At 42.4% G+C, this 24,200-nt stretch overlaps 1 protein-coding gene across 4 annotated transcripts in view; it reads left to right on the forward strand.

The window, feature by feature from the left end:
- The window catches only part of KIF16B (kinesin family member 16B), a 277,041-nt gene that overhangs the window by 247,308 nt on the left and 5,533 nt on the right, over positions 1 to 24,200 (forward strand). The gene's annotated exons all lie outside the window — the stretch shown is intronic.

Genomic DNA, 24,200 nt, shown 5'->3' on the forward strand with positions numbered 1-24,200 from the left:
CTACATGTAGAACTTCGGTTCAAGACATCTTGTTTTCTGTTGGTCTCACTGCCAATACACACACTGGACGGCTTTATATAGCATGTATTTCTTTTCAAGATAGAGTTGCTTACTTGCTTGGGACTGGATGCTAATGCACTGAGTGTGTGCTGAGGCATAGTCACAGGCAGTCGTAGGTCATTGGCTACTCTCTTGTCATTGTGAACCATTGAGACAAGACAGTTTAAGGTTCAAATAGCTCAGTACAATGTGTCGGCAAGCTTTCAGGGGGTGTCTTACAGTCCCCTTTGCTACTTCCTTAAGAGGAATAATGATAAGACTATTGCAGATTAACTCAAAAGAAGGCCGAAGAGAGTCCTTTCTGAATTGTAAAGTGCCACATAAAAATTAGGTATTGTTATCATTCTCAGAGACAGCCCGTTTGAAATGGTTGCCCAAGGGGTGTACCTAATGCCAGTGAGCCAAGGACTGGGGAAACTTCCAGAGACTGGATATTCCAGTGAGAGCAAATGAGGCAAGTGGGGAACATGGAGACGTTGAGGACTAGGAGATTGCAGTCCATGAAGGGCATTTTAGAGTTTTGAGATCCTCTATCCTGAGCTGCTCTGAGAAAGGGTGAGTTTGAGGGTGTGGCCGTGCTCCCAGGCAGGCATTTGAGTTAAGCCATAGAGTTACACGTTTGAAGAGGTCCAGGAACTACTGAGACTGAGCTCTGGGTGGGGCATTGCAGGCTTCTAAAGTCATCCCATGAGATGGCCTGACCCCATTATCCAACTGAAGAATTTGCCTTCCAGGGAACAATGATCATGGTGAGCCTGCTTGGTCAGGTTCTCTTCAAGGTTTATTGTATCATCCAAGAAATTTAAAAGTAACAGTAGACCTAGTGATGATTTTTCCCTACCCAGCCCTTACCTGCCTCAGTGATCTAGACTTGTTTTTAGTGAAAATAAGAAGAATGATGGCATATAAAACAAGTTTATAAACAACGGCAAAAAGACTGTCATTCCTAGCTACTAAGGACTCCATGATATTCACATGGTACCCGGCTGTGCCACAATAGCTTGGGCGATTTTTGTGCTGCGCATCTGTGAGCATTGCTTGCTGTGACTTTTCTCTTTCCATTCCACCTCCTGGAGTCAGAGCAAAGTTCAGGGCCGTCTTTCGTTCCTGATACCTCCTTTGTTCTCCCAATATCTCCTACTTAAACATTAAGCCATCAGCAGTTGATGGACAGAGTTCTAAGTTAATGTCTCTACCGGCACAGATCCCGTCTGTAACCTGTGACTATTATTTACCTGTGGTATTAGCCTTCATAGAATGGATCTCACACCTCGTAGAAATAGACACATTTTAAATTAAATGTATTTCATCTAATATTGATAATTAAACCTTAGCACATTATGTTTATTTTTTAAAATATATTCTTATTGATTTCAGAGAGGAAGGAAGAGGGAGAGAGAGATAGAAATATCAATGATGAGAGAAAATCATTGATTAGCTGTCTCCTGCATGCCCCCACTAGGACCAAGCCCACAACCTGGGCATGTGCCCTGATTGGGAATTGAACTGTGACCTCCTCGTTCATAGGTAGACGCTCAACCTCTGAGCCATACCAGCTGGGCTATGGTTATTTTCAAGGAGAAAGCATAATTCAGCTTCACTTTAATGGAAAATTGATCTGAAGTTCTTGGATTAATTTCCTGCTATTGTTACTTTATTTTCTTTTTTGTAATCTAACATTGGAAATCACTGTTTCGGTGCATTTTTATGTGAAAATTAACAAAATTACTTTTCTTGAACTTCCTATTTTATCTAATTCATTGTATGTTTATTTAATTCCTACTATATGCTGAAGATAGTACTAGATGTTATATGGAATATAAATGAGACATTGCTTTCCCTCTAAGAACATATGTTTAAATTCTTAAATGATATTATCTAGAGGTTTAATACATAAACACGTACAGATATGTGGATTTTATTAGAACAAATTTGCACTGGTACACAACAGTACACATACTCAAAAGGAATTACCTGGCAATTTTTAAAATCCAGAAGTGCAACGTTATAAGCCTCCTCACCTTGAGTCACCTGTATAAAGTAGTGTTTTAAGCAAGCATTCAGGTTTTTAATCTTCTTTGCTATTAAAATATTTCCAAGATTTTGACCTTGTGTTTCAGCTTATCACCAAAAAGTATAAAATGTTTCCACATTAAAGACACACACCATGTTTGCACTTTCCAAGTTATATAAATTAAATCTGTTAAAATAATGACTTGTAAAACTGATGGGTAGTAGCAGAACTTTCCATGCCATTAGCTATTGTGGAGATTAAATCTCTTGCCTTAGAGAGAAGAATATTACTTGTATATGTGGTGTGGCAGAGGTGCTGATAGCAGTGTGGGGACACAAGGCCTGCAGCATTGAACTACTGCACCATAAAAGGCAGGAGGAGTGAGAACATGATGTAAATGAAGGAGCAGACTGGATAAATGAGCATCAGCTCCACCCAAAGTTATTGGGCCAACTTTATACCTGGAGCCAGTTATTCCAGAATCTGGCCTGTTATTGATTTGCATCTCATACTCAAATCAGTTTCATGCCATAGAGCCTTTGAAGCTTTCCAATGTGGGCGGGTCTTCATCTGGCTGCCAACAAGGCTTGCTGAGCCATTCACTGCAAGTGTGTAGTCACGGGCGCATCCTGACGTCGGGCAGTCAGAGGACCTTGACAGCCAGCCACCCTCCTCAGGTGTGACAGCCCTTCTTGTAACCCAGATAACAGCCCAGAAGACAGAGGTCAGCAGATGGGGCTGTGGAGGTAACAGGAAAAGAATACATCAGACTCGACCTCATGAGTTATTTTGAGCAGAAAGGTGCTTTTTACCATATTTGATGACAGATACCATTACTATTAATTAGGTGGAATCGTAAGAAACTATCAGTGTATGTCAAAATGGTGGCATAGTGGCAATTTCATATGCTTCCACTTAATACTGCTACCATCTCACATTTACTAGGTGGTCACTAAGTGCCAGGCATGAGCAAAACGTGTCATGTAACATGTCATTTGCTCCTCCCAACTAGCTCGTGAGGTGAGTTCTGTTATCTCCATTTTACAGATGAGGGAATTAAGTCTTGGGGAGGGTAAAGAAGTTGTAAGTAGCAAATCCTCAGGTTATACCAGAGTCTCTTGCAGAGCAGGCCCCTTCTCTTACTCATCAGCACACTCTAAGTGTGAAATGCAGTTGGGTCTTCCTGCAAAGAAATGCTCCTTCTTTTGAAAAAACATCCTCTTCCAGCATTATCACCATTCAATGTTACCCAGGAGCCATTGCCTGATTATTTATTCTTAAATACCGTTCATTCATTCAGCAATCATTGAGCACCTCTTCTGGGCCAAGCAGCATCTAGAACTGAAGAAACTGGAGCAGCACCGCGTCCTGTCTCCTACCTTTTAACTGGTTGTGGCTGAAGGGATGGCCTTTCATTACAATCATATCATTTTTGTTTAAAGAAACATCTTTATTATCAGTGTCGATTTTTAAATATTCACTTCATAGCTCATTCGAGGTTCTGAATCTCAATTGCTTATGGCTTTGTTTATTTTTAAAGCATATATTTATGCTTGGTGTCACATTATTTCTATGCAAATTTATTTCCTATCTGGATTACTGAACCTAAAAAATTTATAGGACGTTTTCTTGAAAGTACTAGAACACACTGCAACCTGAGGCCACTTTATTTTTTTCTTTTCCATTTTCTTTTTTATTTTTTTAAAAGTGTTTTATTGATATTTTTTAAAGAAAGAGGGATAGACAGATAGAAACATCGACAAGAGAGAAACATCGATTGGCTGCCTCCTGCACGCCCCTACTTGTGATTGAGCCCAAAACCTGGACATGTGCCAGGAATTGAACCAGGGACCTCTCCGTTCATGGGTTGACATTAAACCACTGAGCCACACTGGCCAGGCTTCTTTTCCATTTTCATCTCATGAGCTAAAGCATTGTTAAAAATGGTAAAAAGTGATGTGATAACCAAGAGTGTGGGCCTCAGAGCAGAGTCAAATGCCTCATCTAACAAATGTAGGTATTAGTAGAGGGTGTCAGTGTTGACATATCTCTATCACAACCCCCACCACACTGCCAGGGGTCATTTTTCTGGCTTGGGTGCCTGTAACACATACAGTCTAGCTTTTCTGACTAACAAGTGTCTCATTCTACTTTAGTTTTGTATCACTTTCAAACCTTCAATTTCCAACAATAGAATCATTTGATTTAGCCATTTTATAGGTTGAGTCCTTTCAGTTTCAAAGTTAATTTCAGGAAGTAAAAATCTTTGCGTTTTTCATTCATTTGGCTGTATGAAAGATATCTAGCAATTCTACGCATAATTTAACATCGTATCTACTCTCTGCTGATATTACAAAATGGGTAATGGTAGAACCATTACCAAACAGGCAGAGCTTCAAGAAATACTTCGCAGAAAGAAACCAACATTTACTTCCTCATTTATGCCCCCCCTTGAATCCCTCCCACCCTGTTATCTGGTTATTTTTATTAGCAGGGATCAGTCCATAATCACCAGTGTCAGTAGCAAAGCACTTGCTAAAGAAGTCATGTCACGGCAGGTAAGTTAGAGAAAACTGAACTGTAATTTGGGGGCTGTCCCATCTCAGTGCTTCGTGGAGTCAGAGGGGCTGAAAATGCTGTGATCTCCGGGCTAACATTGGGAAGGAGACAGGAAACTTGCTGTGGGACTGGACCAATGCGGAAGGTTCTAGAGTGAGACCTGAGTGTGAACCCAGCTCTATGATACAACAGTGTATGTATCACCTTCGCAAGTTGCTTCCCTCCCTAAACTCAGCTCTTTACTTGCTCAATGGCAGAAATAATACCTACTGTGTAGAATTGTTGGAATTACATGAGAAAGCATACATACTATACCTGAGTATACTTTTAAAATTAAAAAGTTAAAGTCCTAATTAATGCAGTAAGACAAAAAGAAGAAATAAAAGGTATACTGATTGATAAGGAAGAATTAAAACTGACTTGTTTGCAGGTTACATGATTGTCTATATAGAAAATTTAAAATAATTGGCCAAAAAAAACTTCCTAGAACGCAAGATCGCAGGACACAAGGTTATAATTACTTTCTTATATACCAATAATGAACAAGAGGAATTTAAAATGAAAAGAGCACTATAGTCTAATATTAGCACCCTCAAAAATAAGTAAAATCTAACAAAATATGTCTAAGCTCTATATAAGGCAAACTATAAAACTATTGAAAAAAAAGAACTAAGTAAATTAAGAGATATTACATGTTCATAGATAAAAAGACTCAATATTGTCAAGAAGGCAGCTCTTCCCAACTTGATCTGTAGATTCATTATAATCACAATAACAATCCCAACAGATTATTTTATGAATATGGACAAGCTAAAGTTTATACAGAAATTCCAAAGACCCAGAATAGCCAATAGAGTATTGAAGGAGAAGAACAAAGTCGGAGGACTGGCACTACCCAATTTTAAGACAAATTGTAAAGCTGCAGTAATCTAGACTGTGTGTTATTGTCCAACAAACAGACAAATCAATGGAACAAAATAGGGAGCCCACCAATAGACCCACATAAATATAGTCATCTGATCTTTGACAGAGGAGCAAAGGCAATACAATGGAGCAAAGATAATCTTTTCAATAAGTGGTGCCAGAAAAAGAAAAGGATCTAGACATAGACCTTACTCACTTCTCAAAAAAAGGAACTCAAAATGAATCATAGACCTAAATGTAAACACAAAACTAGAAAACTAGAAGATAACATAGGAGAAAACCTAGATGACCTTGGGTATGGTGATGACCTTTTAGATAAAATATTAAAGGTATGACCCATGAAAGAGATAATTAATAAGCTTGATGAGTAAAATTGAAAATTTCTGCTCTACAAAAGACAATGATAAGAGAATGAGAAGACCAACCACAATCTGGGGAAACAATATTTGCAAAAGACACATCTGATAAATGACTCTTATCCAGAATGTGCAATGAACTCTAAAACCTCAAAAATAAGAAAATAACCCAATTTAAAAATGGGGAAAAGACCAGAGCAGACACATCACCAAAGAAGATACACAGATGACAGGTAAGCATATTAAAGGATACTCATCAACCTCATATGTCATTAGGGAACTGCCAATTGAAGTAACAGTAAGATACCTCTCCACACCTATTAGAATGGCCAAATCCAAAATTCTTGGTTCATCAAATGCTGGTGAGGATGTATAACAACAGGAACTCTCATTCATTGCTGGTGGGAATTCAAAGTAATTTGGAAGACAGTTTGGAAGTTTTTATAAAGCTAAACATGCTTTTATCAAACTCCTTGATATTTACCCAAGTGAGTTGAAAACATGTCCACACAAAAATCTACACTTGTGAACTATAGACTTTGGGTGATAATGATGTGTCAGTGTCAGTTCATTGATTATAACAAATGCAACACTCTGGTGTGGAGTGTCAATGAAGGTAGGGCTGTATGTGGAAGAATCCCTGTACCTTCCTCTCAATTTTTTTGTGAGTCTGTAACGTCTCTTAAAAATAGTATAAGTATGCCCAGCTGCCGTGGCTTAGTGGTTGAGCGTCAACCTATGAACCAGGAGGTCACAATTTGATTCCTGGCCAGGGCACATGTCTGGGTTGTGGGCTAGATCACCAGTGTGGGGTGTACAGGAGACAGTCAATCAGTGATTCTCTCTCATCATTGATGTTTCTATCTCTCTCTCCCTCTCCCTTTCTCCGAAAATCAATAAAAATATAATTTTTTTAAAAAAATTTAAAATAGTATAAATATAATTTAAAAGTATGCCATCATGCAATCATCATCTATAATAATAAAAGGGTAATATGCTAATTAGACCAAGGTCATTCTGGACGAAGCCAGGGCTAGAGAGAAGCCACCCAGGTCCCAGGTGCCTGCCAGTGGCCTGAAGGAAGCCTGGGTCCCGGGTGCCAGAGGGAAGCCAGTGCCAGCAGCTGGGGGAAGGAAGGCCTACTTTTGTACAAATTTTGGTGCGTCGGGCCTCTAGTACATTTATAATCTTCTTCCTTTCCTCTTTGTCTCTCTTCATTCCACTTTCACATATGTCCTCCCTACATTCTCTTATCTTATGTTGTCTCTTTATTACTTTGCTAAACATAAGGAGGGAAGAAGAATGGATGGATGGGATTGGTGGGTGAAGGGATTTGACACTATCACCCATTTTTTCTTGGGAGTATGACTTTACTATTAAAAGGAAAGTAATTACCCTCTAAACAGATTATAGTTTTTATGCATATTTTCTCCACCCAGGCTAGTATTTGTTTTAAAATAACCGTATGTGTGTGTGTGTGTGTGTGTGTGTGTGTGTGCGTGTGCGTGCGTGCGTGTGTGCGTGCGTGTGTGTGTGTGTGTGTGTGTGTGTGTGAATTAAACAAGACTAGACACATGCTGATTAAATATTAAAGCTGGCTGATTTGGGCAGGTACATGGGGGTTTATTACAGTATTCTATTTACTAGTGGTCCAGTGCACGAAATTTGTGTATGGGGGGGGGGGTGTTCCTCAGCCCAGCCTGCACCCTCTCCAATCTGGGACCCCTTGAAGGATGTCCTACTGCCGGTTTACAGGGATCGGGCCTAAACCGGCAGTCAGACATCCCTCTCGCAATCCGGGACTGCTGGATCCTAACCGCTCACCTGCCTGCCTGCCTGCCTGATTGCCCCTAACCACTCTGCCAGCCTTTAAAGTAGTGGTTCTCAACCTTTCTAATGCTGCAACCCTTTAATACAGTTCCTCATGTTGTGGTGACCCCAACCATAAGATTATTTTTGTTGCTACTTTATAACTGTAATTTTGCTACTGCTACAAATCGTAATGTAAGTATCTGTGTTTTCCGATGGTCTTAGGCTCTATAGCAGCAGTTCTCAACCTGTGGGTCACAACCCACAGGTTGAGAACTGCTAGCAGGGTCGCGGCATTAGAAAGGTTGAGAACCACTGTTCTAGTCCAAGTCCAAAGGCCTGAGAACCAGGAGAACTGATAGTGTAAGTTTCAGTCTGAGAACCATCAGTCTTCACACCCATGAAGAGCCAGTATTTCTATTCAAGTCCCAAGGCAGGAAAGGACTGATATCCCAGCTCAACACAGTCAGGCAGGAGGCAGTCCCTTTTACTGCCAGCCTTCAACTGATTGGATGAGGCTCACCCACATTTGGGAGGGCAATCTCCTTTACTCAATCTATTGACTGAAATGTTAATCTCATCCAAAAATACTCTCATAGGCAACCCAGTGGCCCAGTCAAGTTGACACACAAAAATAATCATGACAGAAGCCATTTCGATTCACCCCAGATACAATGGCAGTGATAATTTTTCCATTTGTTGGGCTTTTGGTATTGTAATATCCAACCCAATTACAGTCCAAACTCATGTGCTGTCCTAGCACTAAAACGGCGACATGTGTCTTCTCCCCAGCTTCCATATTCACTTACATCGTGTTTGGGGCTTGACAAATACATAACAGAGGTTCTCAAATTCTTTCCTATCTATGGAAATAGCATCAGCTGAAGGTAACATAGCACAGCTCAAGATGGGAGACTTCAGAACTGTGAATGCTCTGATTATGGAGTTGGTAGAGAACATTTTTTATTTTCTTGGTTAATTTTAACAGCCACATGAAATGGAACCTGATCATTGCATTGTTAAAAGGCTGGAGGGTTGTTCCTCCTCTCCTCCAGGTATAGCAAGGTGCCACTACCTGTCCTTTTTTTTTATTGAATATCTCATTGCCTCTGAAACAGAAGTAGATATCAAAGTGGCATAGACAAAGGAGCATTCGGCTGAGTTCACCTCTCCTTTGCCTGTACCTAGGGAGCTTGCCTGCCTTGTTCAGAGACAGATGTTAGCTTCAAATCACTATTAACCTTATTGTTTACTCTGCTTAATTAAATATCATTTTAATATTTTCTCAGTCTGCCAGCCCATACATCTCACATTCATGCTGTAGCACAATGGGGTAAGAAGGAAAGGTCTTTTAAACTGAAGCACTTAATTAGCTCTGGTTCCCCTGGGAAAGTGTCTGATAGAAATACAGCTAAACGGGGAAAAGAACAGCCCTACTTGAGATATGCTGATTGATGCTAGAAAAACCATTGACCATGTTCGGATGATGCCCGCATTATTAAAGTGGTTTTGGAATTAGTGACCATTTTGAATCATGTATACAACAGTGTCATGTTTGTGTCATTAATTTCTACCAGAATTCCTGTTTATTTGGCTATAGTTGTTCATTTCTGCCAGAGCCTGCTATTATTCTTTTCCCCCATGTGTACATATGGTCAGGGATGGCCCACCAGTGAAGTTCTTAGTCCTTTCCTGGAACTGTGAGGTGACTAGATTGCCATTTAGACCCATCCAGATAGCATTGTTGTAAATGAAGTCACAATCCTGTAAAATACTCATTGGAGGAGGATATATACAATGATATACTAATTATAACATAAGACTAAGCATGTGATAATATATAATTATGTGGATTTCATTTCTATAGATAATATATAGCTAAAATTATAAGTATAGTTATAAATATAGATAGGTTATATAAGTTTACCATAGATGTAGATTATAGCTCTATAGGTTATAGAGATGGGTAGAGATGTCAATTATAGATATAATTCATTATTATATCCTATATAATAAAGAGGTAATATGCAAATTGACCATCACTTCAACACACAATATGGCCACCCCAATGTGGACACAAGATAGCCACCACAAGATGGCCAGCAGGGGAGGGCAGTTGGGGAGGACCAGGCCTGCAGGGGAGGGCAGTTAGGGGCAACCAGGCCTGCAGGGGAGGGCAGTTGGGGGGGACCAAGCCTGCAGGGGAGGGCAGTTAGGGGTGACCAGGCCTGCAGGGGAGGACAGTTGGGGGCAATCAGGCCTGCAGGGGAGGATAGTTAGGGGTGACCAGGCTGGCAGGGGAGGGCAGTTAGGGGTGACCAGGCTGGTAGGGGAGGGCAGTTAGGAGCAATCAGGCCAGCAGGGGAGCAGTTAGGCGTCAATCAGGCTGGCAGGGGAATGGTTAGGGGGTGATCAGGCTGGCAGGCAGAAGCGGTTTGGAGCAATCAGGCAAGCAGGCAGGCGAGCGGTTGGGAGCCAGCAGTCCTAGATTGTGAGAGGGATGTCCGACTGCCCGTTAAGGCCCGATCCCACTGGGGTCCCAGATCAGAGAGGGTGCAGGTTGGGCTGAGGGTCACCCTCCCCCACCCCCGGGCATGAATTTTGTGCACCGGGCCTCTAGAATAAGTATAATTATGTAGCTATATAGCTAGAGTTATTACACAATAGAATTAAATAAGATAAAATCCACTCTTGTAAACACATAAAACACAGGAGGTCTTTTAAATGACCACAGCGTAGCTCAGTCCCCAAGGACCTCAGCACTTGCAGCTGTTGGCTTACTCTGCCATGGAGAGGCCATAGTCCGGCTGAGTGAATATTAGCTAAAACAGTGAGCAAGCTGCAAGCTCATAGGTGGTTCTTTATCTTCTGAATGTCCTGGAATCATTGTGATGATGGATTCTCTTATACCTAGGGCATGAGCCACATTTCACCTGTATTCATATTGCCAAAGGTTGCAATAAAACTTGCATTTTAAGTACTTTAAACATGCTTATTTATCTTTCCAAAACTAATGAATAAACTTGTTGTGAATAAAAAAGCCCTTATCAGAAAATTGGATGCTAAAGACATAGCAAGAACACCCAGGACGAAACAAAGCAGCTAGAGCCGAGAGCAAAGACCGACTCCCAGCTATACTGGCTCCAGGGTGTTTAGCAGACATCACTAAGCGAAGGGCTTACAGCTAAAGCCAGGATTCCCCTTCATCACCACCAACCCAGTCCTGTCCAGTGCATGCTATTCCAAGTCCCCTTGACCTACAGTGATATTGGCCTTGGCCCTGATGGACAATTGCAGTGTGTGTGACAGTGTCCCACGAGGTGTCTCAGCTTTCCTTCCTCAGCCTTCTCCGAAGCCCAAGCAGCTCCCTGTAGCCCTGACTGTGCCAGGCCAGAGGCTGGAGGGAGGTGAGGTTCTGAAGATAACGCTCAGGGCAGAAGAGTATGGATAAATGTGCCTGCCTCCCATCCTTTACTGGGACGTTCTGGAAGCACATTCTGCATGTTTCTCCCAGGGTCCCCAGCAGGACTGAGTGCAGTCTCCCACAGTGGTAATGCGCTGCACAACGTCCCCTTTATTGGTGCTTTTTCTTCTCTCACTTTCCTACCCCTTTGCTTCTATGTCCAGGATCACCTTATTCCATTGGTTCTCAACCTTTCTAATGCCGCGACCCTTTAATACAGTTCCTCATGTGGTGACCCCCAACCATAAAATTATTTTCGTTGCTACTTCATAACTGTAATTTTGCTATTGTTATGAATCGTAATGTAAATATCTGTGTTTTCCAATGGTCTTAGGTGACCCTGCTAGCGGTTGTAGAGCCTAAGTCTCTGCTTTCAGGAAGTCTCAGGCAGAGTCACTTGCCCAGAGGTAACTACTCTGACCATCCAGGGGGCAGGGCCAGGAGGGAGAGAGGTATATGTGTGTGTGGGTGTACACACAGGCCTAATGTTGTTTTATGTATGTGTGTATTTTTTAAAACATTCTTTTAAATGTCAGTCATGGGTATGCTCAAATAGTTCTATCGGGCCTTTCTGAAAAGCAGTCTCTGTCTTTGTTTACCCTCCAATTTCCCTTTCCTCACCAGCTACTCTTTCAATACCCTTCGGTATTTTTCTTCAAACTGAAATTGCATTTGTGCAGTGCTACTTTTTAAATTTTTGTTTCAATTCAAGGTGCTATCTGTCAATACCTCATTGTGAAGGGTGCTTCCCTCAGAGGCACCCCAGCCCTACCGCCCCACTCAGACATGCAGTGTTGGGTCTGCTGGCTTGTTTGCTTAGTTTATTACATACTGATTGCTGTTCAACTTCAAATGCTTGGTCAGTTTCCAAAAAATTTCAAAGCATCAGGTAACTCATGAATTCAGCCTCCTTGACAAACTCCTGGAAACTCTTGCCTCTTCTAGTCTGACTGAGTCACACCTACTGTGATCTCCCTTCTCCGTCATTTGTTCCCCCTGCTTCCTGTGCCTGTTTTCCTCTTTCTTGATTTACTTCCTCATTTTGATGGAGCTCATCTCCAGTAGCTTCCTGAGAAGGCATGTGTAAGAGGTAAAGAGGACATGTCTGAAAATGTCTTTCTTCACCTGCACACTGGCTGCATAGAATCTATTAGTGGGGAATTGTTGTCTTTCAGAGTTTCAAAGGGATTGCTCCATTGTCTTAACGCTAGTGCCGCTAAGCAGTTCAAAGCCATTTTGATCGTGATCCTTTGTGTGTGACATGATACTTCTCTCGCCCCTTCCAAAAGCCTTCTCTCTGCCCCTTTGTTCTGAGCTTGCACAATTCTACTTTGGGGAGCAGTCATCAATTCAACTTCATGTGCATTATCTTTCTCATGTCCTGCATTTTGGGGAGATTTTTCATGATTTCCTCTCAATGTTACTCCCCCTCCCCCGTTGTTTCTTTCTTAAAATTTGTTTGTGTTGATCTTCTGACCTGGTCTTTCTCTCATTTTTCTATCTCCTCTATTTTCCATTTCTCTCCCTCGCCTCCGATGCCTCCTTCCATCCCTTAATTGGTCTTATCCACAGATTGAGAAGCACCATGCTATGTGGTCCACTTCACTCTCCCTTCCCTGTGTTAAGACTGCAATTGTTACTTTTGCATCTTCTAATGCTGTTTTAGACCTGAAGGCCTTGCTTCATGTATCCTGGAATAATCTATATATATAAAAGTCTAATATACAAAGTGTCCCCTAAGGAGTTCAACTGGGAGACTGGGAGTTCTGTTGCTCACTATGACGTGCGCTGACCACCAGGGGGTGGCGCAGAATGAAGGAAGGCCCCAGCCGGCAGCTGGGGAAGGGAGGCCCTGGCCAGCAGCCGGAGGGCCCCAATCCACCCTGATCACCAGCCAGGCCTTAGGGACCCTACCCATGTACAAATTTTGTGCACCAGGCCTCTAGTCAATTATATTTATTTCCATGATGTTGGTACTGTTCTTCTTCATACACTTTCTTTGTTGCAACAGCCCAAAAGACATATTCAGAATTACTCTTGTGATATGTATATTTTAAGAACCAGTCTTTGTGTTATCTCCACTGAGTTCTCTGTTCTCTTCTTATATCAAAATTTAGGAATCATCTTTTCTCATGTAAATTTTAATTTGGCTTTCTCTTCTTTTAATATATATTTTTATTGATTTCAGAGAGGAAGAGAGAGGGAGAGAGAGATAGAAACATCAATGATGAGAATCATTGATTGGCTGCCTCCTGCATATCCCACACTGGGGATAGAGCCCACAACTCAGGCATATGCCCTGACTGGGAATCGAACAGTGATTTCCTGGTTCATAGGTCAACACTCAACTACTGAGCCAAACCAGGGCTGGATTTGTTTTCTTGAAAATGTATCAATTCCCTTAACTCCATTAATTTATATTTCCAAAATAAATTGTGCTTTTCTTATATAAAAGGTGCTCATGGTGGCCTTTGCCAATGAACCTTCATACTGCCCTCTGTTGCCTTTGTAAACACATCTTCATTTTAGAATTCAGCTAAAATTGACGGCCCCTTTTTCTTCTATATATATCACATATTTCATAATGGTAATGAATCGTGGCACATGTTGCAGCCCTTTGAGACAATATTGGGGGAAATGGATAAAAACATCAGTTTATTCCAATTCTGTACTTTTCTCTTTCTTATTTGCCTATAAAAAGCTCCCATTAATTTTCAGATAAACTTATTTTTATTCCCAGGAATTCAATACAATGCCATTACATTTACATATATGATATTCATTTCAGGCAACCGAAAAAAGAAATGAGGGCTTTCTCTAGTCTGTTTTCTAATTTAGATCACCTGTTTACTATATGAGTGAAGTTAGGAAACTGATACTGAAATCAAGAAAACCTTTGTGAATCAGAGTTGAAAGTGGCAGTAAATGAAGCCATCACCCTGTCTGCATGGATGTTTTTGGCCAACTGGGAAAAGGCAGTGGGTCATCGGGCTTTTATTTCAGAGCCCTGAGGATGAGTGCTATGAACAGCAAGGGGACTCTGTCTGCTCTTACTGAACTTCACAGTCTGGGGTATTTATGCTTCTTGGTATATGTCACTGCTGATTCACCATTTCTTTTTCATTTATAGTGCTTATCTTCCACTTCACAAAATTGCGTTTATTTACAGTTCCTCGTTTGAAAGACTCTGGGCATATCCAAATAATAGCTCAGCCAATATAAACTGACATTTCTTATTTTTGAAAGGCCGTTTCCTTGTGGCAGAAACTGTGGATGTCAAATTAGTCCAAATTAGCCCATTATTTCTTAGACTAAATGTCCCAGAGCATTTTCCAAGATCCCTTAACTAGTAGGATTTCCCTTTGATCTATCTTACAGATCTTCTTTCTGTCCACATTTTGCCAGTACTTCTTTCTAGTCCTTTCTGCACTACTTCCACCTGAAAACAAACGGATGCTAAAAGTTTTGAGGGCTGGAAAACTGATGCTTACACAGTTTCAGGTTCATTTGATGTTTATCACAGCCAGACCGGAGTGTCCTTGGAAGTCCATGTTTGATCAACTGCCTAATCTGCTACGTTCTTCACTACTGTTGTGCAGCAGTTTCTCAGATGGTAACAGAGGGTCAGGACAGTTTTGAGAGTTTCTAAAGTTTGGCTCTGAAGCATAAATTAAGATTTGATAGACTTCTTTCTTTCCAATCATCCAGTAAACTTCCCTTGTTCAGGAGAAAGGAGACACTATAAACCTGTGAAATTTTGCTACAGTGTAAGATCCTAAGGGAAAAAACACACACACCACTGTGCTTTTGGAAGTTCATGGTTTCAGTGTATATATATTTTAGTTGCTTAATTCTGTAGATAATATCTGTTTGGTAAAGGAATTTTTCTATTTTCCCTTTCTGGTATGAAATCTACACCTACCCCATCCTTTTTTAGAATGAGAGATGTTATATTAGAGAAGTTTAGGTCTGGCTTTTCTCCCTGCTCCACCTTCCCTGACATCATTCATCTCAGTCATTGTCCCCAGTGAAGGGGATCATTGGTGCAGATGATCCAAATCCCCAGCTAATCCTCTCTGTGGGGTGGGGTCACAGGCCCACCACTTGGGGCCACAGTTCTCATCACACCTGGGGCATGACCATGGCTTCCTGGGATTTAGGACAGTGTGTAGACAGTGGGGAGTAACTCCCAAAGCAAGAGGATAATCTGCAAGGCAAACAGTCCCACAAGGATAATCAGGAGCTCCTGACCCAGACAACAAAAAGGGGCACTGGGTCTTTTCTCCTGGAGTCTCAAGAGCTTACCCTCTTGCCCTAGAATTCAGAGACAGAGTGTTATTCTGATGGCCCAGGGCTAGGCCAGCCGGAAAAAAAAAAAAACATGCAATTGATATACAAATGGCTGTAGGTCTTACAGTAAGGGGAAGGATTGTTCTGTTCAACCACAGGTACAGCCAGGGAGACAATCAATGCAGGATCCTCCAGCATTGCACCCAATCCAATTCTGGGTTCTACTAACAGGGAAACGTTGGGATGCCAGTAATTAATGTGCAACTATCCCTTTATTCAGTTCTCAGGTTTTTCAGAACCTGGTTCTTTGAATCTGAGTTTAAATTCATTACAGCCAAGAGGTACCAGTCATCACGATTGTCATTTCAAAGTCTGTCAGTCAAATCAGCCACTGGGAGCCGTCATTCTATTTCAAAATGTCAGGGACCTCATTGAAGGTTTATACCTACGAAAGGAATCATGAGCTTAGAAACAAAGAAAATAATTGTTTTTCTCCATATGGTACTTTTCAGAATCTCAGTAGCCAAAATGTATCCTAAAATGAGCTTTTGGGAAGGTGGGATAATGAATTTACCTGATATATATTACCTGATTTTTAACTTATTTTAATATGATTCCCCATTTTGAAAAACAAGTTAATTTATTTTATATTATTTTTTTAACTTTAAAGCAACTCTTAAACTAAAGGGTCTGCCAATATCTGATAGGAGGTGACCTGAGATTCTTGCTGTCTTTTTCCTTTCCTTTGAAGCGGAAAGCATTCAAGTTAAACACTTCCACATTTTAAGCCCATGTGTTTTTAAACAACTAAAAGAGGGGGAAATGAACAAATTTGCAGATGAGCTCCCTGAGGAGAAAGCTATGTAGAATACATATTGGGAATTGGGACCTGCCCTGAGCCCTTTATAGAGGAGCTCATTTAATCTTCTAACCCTAAAATGATAGTATAATCAGATGAGGAAACTGCAGTGCAGAGGAGTTCAGGGACTTACCCCAGACCCCTGTGCTGTCATGCCCCTGTGCCCAGCGTGGTGGCTGCAGAGTGACCTGAGTGCCCTCGGAGATGCCATACAGTGCATAGACTACACCAACCTTGTGGTTCAGATGGTGGGCCGTGCTGTTGCTATGCATCTGTGTTTACTGTTACCCATCTCTACTTAGAGCCAATAAAAAGAAGTCAAAGAACTGGGGTGAGCCCCAGGAACTGAGCTTCTCCCACAGTGTCCTCCCATATTTTGCTTCAAACAAATGAAGTTTAGGGCAGGGCCTGTCAGACTGTCTGGAAGCTATTTGTTGACTCTGTTAGAGCTGATGTGTGCTGTCACTGCTGGCTCACAGGTGCAGCATAAACTCAGTTCCTCTCTCCCCCTCCATGAGCTGAAAAGATGGGACTGCTATTGACTTGTGCTGGGGAGAAAAGCTCAATCCGCCTCCCTGTCTAAGCAGATTCGGGTCTTTCTCAAGTGGCTTGTTGGTGGGGGTTTACCCTAAGCCTGCTGGACGGCCAGGCTGAGTCATCATGATCATTGAAGCTACTTAATACCCTGAGCTGGGACATCAGCCTGTGAAAATTGAATATCACATGGGCTTTAAGTGCACATCCCTTATAAAATTTTAAAGCTTGCTGGATTTTATTAGAATATTTGAACCAGACTGAGTATATTACATTTATGAGTCCAACTGATGCAGGACCATAATAATTCAACACAATATGCTTATGTCATTAAACTCATAAAGAAGATTCTCTGAGTCACTGTAATGAATAGTTCTGATTCTGTAATCACAGACTAACATTTCACCCTGATGAGTTTTTAACTGGGAGCTCTCAGAATTCTCTATAACATCAAGACTTAAATACTGTATTTTGCATGATGACTACTTCAAGTATTTACTTTACAACCTAGGATAGATAGAAAAGTACCTGCTAACACAGAATTATTCATTAGAAATACTAAAAAGGTTGGAAGAGGTTGGCATGAAGTAGAATAGGACTGTAATTGATGGCTGGTCATAAATGATAAATAAAAACCAAAGAAAGATTGTTTCATTCTGCTTTCACTAATTTCATTTATTCCCTCATCTCTTACCTTATATCTAAACACATGTATTTTGGTTATCTATTGCTGTGTGATAAACTACTTCAAAATTTGTGCCTTTAAAGCAACCACCATTTGATTTCTATGGATTCAGTGGTTTTGGAATTTGGGCAGGGCTCAGCTGGGTGGTTCATTTTTCCAGGTGGTGTCAGGTCAGGCCACTTGTGTGGCTGCATTCTGATCCTGCCTTCACTGAGGACTGGGCCCAGCTGGGGCGCCAGAATCTGCAAGGCCACTTCTTCACCCTCAGCACTACCTCCAGTGTATTCCCTTCATTAAAACATGTAACGGGCTCCACCCTGAAGGCCTCGTAGTACTCGACTGGTCCAAGAGGAAGAGAGGTTCCCCAGGGCATGGGCAGAACCCTAGTTGTGAGAAATGGTACAGAGCTGACTCAGTGAGCAGCGCGTTCCAGGAGTGCACACCCTACTCTGAATGGGCCACACATGGTGTCCAGGCCAGTCGTGCTGGACTCTTGGTGGAGAGAGCCCCAAGCTCTGCTTCCCCACCATGAGGCTTTGTACATGCTGTCGCTACTGCCTTGAACAGACCTCCTCTAGTATCTTCCTCCAATACTGTCACCTCTTACTTTTTACTCACCCCTCAGTTCTTAGACTAAATGTCACCAATTGCTATGACTAGGCTGTATCCCTTTTTTCTGTGTGCTCCAAAACACTTCATTCTGTTTTCTTAAAGCCATACTAGAGGCCCAGTGCACAACATTTGTGCACTTTGGGGGAGGAGGGGCCTCCCAGCCCGGGTGCACCCTTTTGTAGTCCGGGAGCCATGGGTGGCAGGGGGTGAGGGGGGGAGGGATAGACGGCAGTTGGACATCCTTAGTGCTGCCGCGGAGGTGAGAGAGGCTCCTGCCACCGCCACTGCGCTCACCAGCCATCAGCTCGGCTTGTGGCTGAGTGGTGCTCCCTCTGTGGGAGCACACTGACCACCAGGGGGCAGCTCCTGTGTTGAGCATCTGCCCCCTGGTGGTCAGTACGCGTCATAGTGGCTGGTCGTTTCGCAGTTTGGTCAATTTGAATATTAGCCTTTTATTGTATAGGATTTTAATTGCTGCTTTACCTGTCCATCACCCTGAAAAGCCTGCAGGTTTCTCAGGACAGGAACTGGTCTTATTCACCACTGAATTCCTAGCAGCACGAGCATGTAGCTCTCAATAAATAGGTGCTGGGTGAAGGAATAAAGCCTGAAGAGAGAGGAGTCAACAAAGACCAAACCTTTATCCAGTCCTTAAAAGATAGGTAGGATTTAGATACTGGAAGCAAAGCACCAATAAGAATGATCCTGAACAGCGGGCCAGCCCAGACTCCTAGTCAGGGCAGGCACTGTCTGTTTTTCAACAGCTGACACCCAGTGCCTGGCACACTGCTTCCTGTAGAGCAGGTGTGCAATAACTGTGTTCCAGATAAAAGAGCTGCTTGAATCAAACTGTCCTTATTTGTCGTGGCTAGGTATTGATTAGAGCATCATCCCAATACCCCAAACTGTCCTAATTTCATCAGAGTGTGTAGGATGTTTTGGGCATGTTGGAAAAGCAATCCAGCAGATCTGATCCAGTGGAGACAAATTCTAGGATAGCCAGAGAGAGGTATTCAGACTGGAATTTATGAGAGTTTATCATGAGGAAGACTTGACCAGGTGAATAATATTGATTCCACTGGGTTGATTCGTGACATCTGGCTAGTAGTGACCAGACCTCTCTCAGGTCTAGAAATATCCTAGTGTGTCCTTACCCAGACCTGATGTGTCTTCAGAGCCCATCAGCCGATGATGAATTTTTCTAGGGCTTCAAGGTAAATGAAACCTCTAAGTGGTATGAGACTGATAGTTGTCTTTAAGCTGCCACTTGTGGCTAATGACTTCTGGAAATGAGGAATGTCATTGAACTGTCTCCCCTGTTAATATGTCACAATGGAAAGGTGGATAAAGCCCTATTATATTTTTAAAGACCATTACAATTTTAATAATTTCAATAACTTTAAATTACATTGAGGATTTATGTTAAAATTTCGAAAAATAATGAGGGCTCCACAACAATGAGATGGCTGGGAAAATCATTAGAATGACACAACTAGTGTGATATATTGCACATGAAATAAGCAGTAGGCTGCAGTTGTAGTCATGAGCCCTATTAAAATTGAAATTTTTAACATAAGATGGCCATGATTTTATCCCCCTGCTAATTAAAATGGAAGAAGGAAGGGAGCCAAAAGATAAGAAGGTAAGGTCTTTCAAATGTTTCTGAGGCTCTATTCACATAGCCACATCTTCTAGACACACACACGGTGGTTGACTGAAATTCAAGGTAAATTCTGAGAGCCTACATGAGCATGGTATGGACAGCCTCAGAGACGGGCTGCCTTTACATTTACACATCACAATTCCTGCTGAAAAGATTGCACTGTGAGAATTATCTTAGGCCCTTCTTCTGATTGAGGAGCCAGTCATTTGGTCAGTCTCTTAATGGTCTGTTGACCTTGGCTACGTTGCTGCCTCTTGGGATCTCAGTTTCTTCATCTGCAAACAAAAGATACCCATATCTGTCCACCTCCTCAGCATGTCTTAGGGCTCATATAAGATCATGAACTAGGAAATGCTTAGTACAAAGTGTCTGCAGACCCAAATCCAGATTCAGGCCTCCCATGCTCTCCTTCAAGTCCCACTGTTCCCTATGCAGAGCCCTCCACATGCTGGCCTTGCTCCTTGTACACATTTTCTCCTGGTCTTAGACACTAATCCTCCTCCCTCCTTTCCAGACCCCAGACCTGAAAGGAAATGACCGCAAGATGGGAGGGTCCACACCATTTAATGCCCTGCGGATCTCACAGGGTGTTTGCCAGGATGGACTATAGAGCATGTGACCAGTCCCTATGACCAGACTAGAATTTCATTTAGAAGCTCCCGAGGTGAAAACCACCCAGCAGAGGCGATGTGAAAGCCAGCTTTTACCAAGGTTGTTCCAGTAACTTAAGTACTTGTCCTGTCAGCCATAGCTGAAACAGAAATTGTGTTGTAGGTCACACATGATGAAACATGCTAACATAATGACCTTCATCAAGGGTGTCTAAAATGAAATAGCATGTACCAGCACATTATATTCAATTTTTTCCCTAATGTAGTGTATTGATTGAGGTACTAGGCTAAAACTCTAAAAGAATGAACTAAATTCTGGCTGAATTACACTGTGAGGAGTGTGTCTCACCTTTCAGAACTCAGTAACACAGCCAATAGACCACATCAGCCTGTGTTTTGGTTCAAAAGATTAATAATGTTTATTTTTAAATATGTTTTTATTGATTTTTAGAGAGAGAGGAAGGGAAAGGGATAGAGAGATTGAAACTTTGATGAGAGAAGAGCATCACTGATCAGCTGTCTTCTGTACACCCCCCACTAGAGATCAATCCCACAACCCAGGCATGTGCCCTGACCAGGAATCGAACATCTGACCTCTTGATTCCTGGGTTGATGCTCAACCACTGAGCCAACAGTCCAAGCCTCAAAGGATTCATAATGTTTAATTGTTGCATTTTGAAGTGGTGTTAGAATTTTAAAGATTGGTTGTGTGTATATCAGGGTTTGGGGCTGGAGCCTTCTAGCTGCACACTTGGCTGGGATATACCACTAGGATATGCTGGCCACTGGAAAGTTAGTCACAAAGCCTCCTGGGATTGACATCATCCTAAGAATGCCTGGGCAGATGACTTGATCTGACAACCAACTAGGCCTCCCCCCCCCCCCGCCCCCCACCCCCCACCCCCCACCCCCCCACCCTCCCTCGCAGGAGCTTGGGTGTGGTGTAGGTGGAAGGTTTCCTCTTATTCCTGACTGGTGCCCACTGGCTTCCAACTCCCCTTGGGTTTTCCATTCACTTGATTACAAAGGGTAGAAAATGCCTGTGGCCATTGTAAGCAAATGGAGGTATCAACTCCCTGGCTTGGAAAAGGGCAGACCAAGGCTCTCCTGCAGCTCCCCACCCCCCCTTCCAGGCTCCTGAGCTTCTTACACTTGAAAATGTTGTGTGGCTCCAAGCTCCAAGCTCCAAGCTCCTCAGTTTGGGAGGGGCATGAGCAAAGCTGCCTGGGACTTCCTGGAGAAGATAGAAACTCACAGGAAATGTCCATGTCTGTGTGGACATTAGCTCTGGAACCCGGTGCCCATGGTCTCCTCTCACTGAGAGCACCATCAGGCCCAGGAAAGGCAGCATATCTTCCCAAGCAGCTGATGTCCAGTGTAGATGGCCTTGTCCATTGAAAGAGAGAGAGAGCAGTACTCAGGAGAAGGTGCCCATTGGGAGAAGAGGGGATGGAGGATCCTTGGGCAGTAGCCTGGAACTCCCACTTCTGTGCTCTGTGACCTTTGGGACATTACTTAGCCTCCTGGACTTCAGTTTCTTTTCTAGAAGATGAAGATAAGCATGGTCCCTCCTAAAGTTGTTGTGGTAATTGAATGAGATATATTATTAAATGTTTTCACTCTGCCCAGAACTTTGCAAGCCCTTGATAAATGGCCTTTTTCATAAGAGTAATGAGATAACTGGTCACCCTGGTGTGTGCATGTGGAAGACGGTGCTAAGGGAATACTCAGAAGAGTCTTGGCAGATAAGAGTTAAAGGGGGAAAATGTGCCACTTTGGAAAGAAGGGATCAGGAGCCTGTTAGGGGGTGTCTGACAATCTGTATGGCCCTCATCCTTCCATTGGTCTCTCTTGGCCTCCTCTTTAACAACTCATAGTCCCTACAAGATTTGGTCTGTGTTGAAGGGATTTTAAAGACACATGTCAGTTTAATGCTTTGGAAAAGACCCATGGACCCATCTCTCCCTGTTACTTCTACGCCCTGCTCAGTGGAACCTGCATAGATTGAACTGCAATAAGCCCACAGCCTGTAGAAAGGACTTTATGACCACAAGGTACATAGCATCAATGGGAAATATGCCTTAAAGATTAGCCATCTAAATTTGACTTCCTGAAAGTATTGATAAGAAAAAACCATATACTTCACTGTTGGTCCATGTAGCAAAAAGTAAATAACCTACATAAATGTCTAATATATTTCTTATTCTTAAATCTTTTTGCCAAATTGATAATCAAACAACTCACAGACATGCGTTGTTGTGCTAGTTCCTTCTCTCCCCTGTGTCTCCTATCCTTTCTGTCCCCTCTACCCCAGCCCTTACTCTCTTGCCCTCCACTGCCAGCCACCCATCTCCTGTGGCCCGTGCTCCTCTTGGCCCCTCCTTTCCCTCCATCACTCCCACTCCCACAGACCCTCTCCCAGACTCCTTGCTCTGCTGCTCCGTTTCCCGATTTGCAATCTTGTTGAAAGAGAATTTGTTTTCCTCTGACTCATCCTGCACGTGTCTGATATGTTGCACAGCCCCAGTGGGTGCGACCTCTGTTCATGGTGGCCCGGATCCAGGGTGTTTAACAGAGTCAGGTGGGATACCCATCACCAGGGTGGGCAGGCTTGCAGGCCTTCTGTGGTCCCTAATGGCTACAGATATTTAAATATGCCTGCTGCTGTTCTTTTTTTTAAGGGAGAAAAATGCCATGTGAAAGAAACAGAAATTGGATATTGGATTTTACAAACTCTTTTTCTACTTTGCCCTTATAACCCTGATAAGTCACTTAAATTCCTAATGTTCTTCAAGTTTTATATTGCTCTTTTATACAGTGTGCTGCCCTGGGGATGCCGCGTGGCACCTGGACTGATGTTTCACGTAGCAGGGAGGGTGGGATGTCGTTGGTGCACTGTAAAGGGAGGGCTTGGGCAAGAAGAACTTTAATCTTCTCCCTTCAGCTATAGGTGCCGTGGAAAACATTGTGAGCATAGGCAGCACAAATTACATAAATATGTGTCTATTTAAGTATGCGTTTTATATATAATTACCATGTATATTGAGTATAATAATAAAAGCATAATATGCTAATTAGACTGGACGTCCTTCTGGACGACCTACCGGACGAAGCCGGGGCTGTGAGGGAAGCCCGGGTCTCAGGTGCCAGGGGAAGCTGGTGCCAGCAGCCGGGGGAAGGAAGGCCTAGTCTTGCATGAATTTTTTGCATCAGGCCTCTGGTATAAAATAGAGTACTAGTACATTGGCTGATCTTGGATTGAGACTGAAACCCTAAGTTTTTGTTGGGTGTGATTTTTGAGGAATAGTAATAAACTTGACTCACCAGCCACCATTATGCAATGGTGTAGATTTCGTTATTGAAGAAGAGCTCAGACAAAACAACCAAATTATCCATGGTTGTATGCTCTCCTGCTAAAGTTAGTCAGTGGGATGTTCGCACAGGAATACCATCCTGGTATACCGGTTAATAATGCGGATTTTTTTCAATAGATGGAATTACACATATGTTGATATATATGCAATTTGATATGTATGCTATTTTGTTGTATTGACAGCAAGCTTCCAAACTTCATATGTCAAATTTTCTGAAGGTGTTAACATCATAGACATTTTTACACTTAAAAAATGTCGAATTTCGTGCCAAAAAAAGAGCATTTGCGGGAGGTTTTAATTCATTATTTTATTTTGAAGAAAAGTGCTGCTGAAAGTTATCATATACTTCAGGAAGCTTATGGTGAACATGCTCCATCTCAAGATACT

Source organism: Cnephaeus nilssonii, assembly GCF_951640355.1.
Source record: "Cnephaeus nilssonii genome assembly, chromosome: 11".
NCBI classification, from domain to species: domain Eukaryota; kingdom Metazoa; phylum Chordata; class Mammalia; order Chiroptera; family Vespertilionidae; genus Cnephaeus; species Cnephaeus nilssonii.